We start from the raw sequence: 2238 nt of genomic DNA, 5'->3' as shown, positions 1-2238 counted from the left end.
AGGCTTGTACAGTATATGAAACAAAAGTGTGCAGAATTTTACCTTCATTTTGAAGAAGCTTAGACTTCTTTTCCCTTTTTCAGGGCCGACTACTGGAAGTCTCAACCAAAGAAATTCTGTGATTACTGCAAGTGCTGGATAGCAGATAATAGGCCTGTAAGCTGATTCCACTCTCAGAGATTCTCATAATGTTGTGCTTATGTGGACCGCTGCTTTCTCATCTAGGTTCAGATCAAAGCACTTTCATTCATATACGTTACTCTTGATTCTTCAAAACATCAAAAGATTTTTATTGTCATATTATTTATTCCCTTTAAGAAGTTATGAGCCTTCTTCCTTTTCATTAAGCTGTATTTGATTATGAAGCCAGATTATTTCTATGCCCTTTCTGGAAGTGACCCAACTAGTAGATATTCTCATCCCTGTGTTTATCAAACACATTACAGTATACTGGGAGTGTATGTAGATCTGTCACATACTGTACTGTGCAAAGAAAAGTAAGAATGGAAAAGCCCTTGTAATGTAAAAAGACTGTGGTACTTTTTCTTGTGTTTCCTGCTGTAGAGATAATTGAATATATGTGTATTTTTGTCTAGATCTACCTTTGAAGATATAGGGCAAAAAGCACACCACCGATTTTCCTCTTCATATGTTAACAGTACTGTGTATGTGCTACATAATAAACCAGAGTTTCCTTTTTACATGGCAGAGTTGAATGGACCAAAGAGTAGTAGTCGCATCGTTAACAATGATGTATTCCTTTCATAGACTTTTACTTTAAAAATGCATGCGGTTTGAGATTTTTGTTTTTAAGTTCTTTATTTTATCTGAGTTCAGCTGTCCTTACAAATAAATGCTAGGAGTTTTAAAAACTACACAAATCACTGAAAATTCTCTTCTTTCAAGGTACCCAACAGTAGCAGGAATTGTATGAGTTAAGTAGAGTAAATAATCCCCTCCGGTACACTGCCTTTATCTCCTTGAATTAACCCACACTGATTTAATCATTATAAACAACATTAATTTAATTTTGAATGGTCTTTTAATATTGTATTCTTTGAGTTCTGTAATCAAGTAGGAAACCCAATGTATAAGAAAAAGATGACTGTTTGCTTTACAAAGTCACACTTTAAAGAGGCATTCACAATAGTATTCTAGACTAACTCAGATAATATGTCATACAAGAATTGAGTATTACAACTTAATTTTACGGAGTTCTTTCATGTCTTACTACCACTTAATACCAGACATTTGTAATTTAGGGGGAATTTCTGGTTATTTAAATAGTAATGTTCATGTACCCATTCTTACAACCATCCATCCCAGTTAACACCACCACTCCAGGTGGGTTAGCTTTTTTTTTTTTTTCTTTTTGGCATAGGGGAATCAAACTCAGACCCTTGTGCCTGTGAGGCAGGCGCCAGAACCACTGAACTAAATCCCCAGCCCTGGGTTTTCATTTTTTCCTTTTCTTTTTTATCATTTTATTGTTTATAATATAGGAGCAATTTTTAAATGTATACTTCTTAAAATTTTGAGGCATTAAGGATCATTGTTCTCTGTCTTTAATTTAGCAAATAGAATGATAAAATTTTGGAGATGCACTGGTTTTGACAGTTGATGTTGAAAAGTGTTTCTTTAAAACATTGTCTTGATTCATGTTTTAAGTCCTAATTTAGTCATTGAGAGTACCTTGCATTTTTCTCCCATAATATGGTCATCTTGTTTTAAGAGCTAAAGTAAAATCTAGTCAGAAGGTATAATAAATGAGGTCCAGTTTCCTAGCATCACTGGATAAAAGGACAAGATTGCATTACAATTAATCCGTTTTAAGGGTCCAGGGATCTAGCTCAGTGGTTCTGGTGTCTGCTTTGCAAGCACAAGAACCCGAGTTCAATCCCAACTGCCCCCCAAAAAAAATCAGTTTTATCTTTTCTACACATCATTTTAATTTGTTTTCTTATGTTCTAGTCATATATTATGCTTACTGGATTTTATTGTGTTTAACTCCTTTGTATTTTCTCTTTTTTTTTCATTTTTAAGAGTGTTGAATTTCGTGAAAGGGGGAAGAATCATAAGGAAAATGTGGCAAAGAGGGATCAGTGAGGTAATACAGATTAGTTCTTTGCAAATTTTTATGTATAAATGTCAGTACTTTATCTCACTGTACCTTTATATGTATCCTATGTAGATTAAACAGAAAAGCCTGGACAAGGCAAAAGAAGAAGAAAAGGCATC

General features: G+C 34.0%; 1 long non-coding RNA gene across 1 annotated transcript in view; it reads left to right on the top strand.

Moving 5' to 3' along the window:
• LOC104870571 overlaps positions 1-2235 on the top strand; it is a 2954-nt gene extending 719 nt beyond the window's left edge. Inside the window, exons 2-4 of the long non-coding RNA XR_782551.2 lie at positions 84-156; positions 2044-2107; positions 2192-2235. This is a non-coding gene — a long non-coding RNA (uncharacterized LOC104870571). The remainder of the gene's footprint in view (positions 1-83; positions 157-2043; positions 2108-2191) is intronic.
• The last annotated feature ends 3 nt before the right edge of the window (positions 2236-2238 follow it).

The sequence above is a fragment of the Fukomys damarensis genome, unplaced genomic scaffold (assembly GCF_012274545.1).
Source record: "Fukomys damarensis isolate Sample0158 unplaced genomic scaffold, DMR_v1.0_HiC HiC_scaffold_53403, whole genome shotgun sequence".
Lineage (NCBI taxonomy): Eukaryota > Metazoa > Chordata > Mammalia > Rodentia > Bathyergidae > Fukomys > Fukomys damarensis.
The sequence above is the reverse complement of the archived record's forward strand: the minus strand, read 5'-3'. Positions and strand labels throughout refer to the sequence as shown.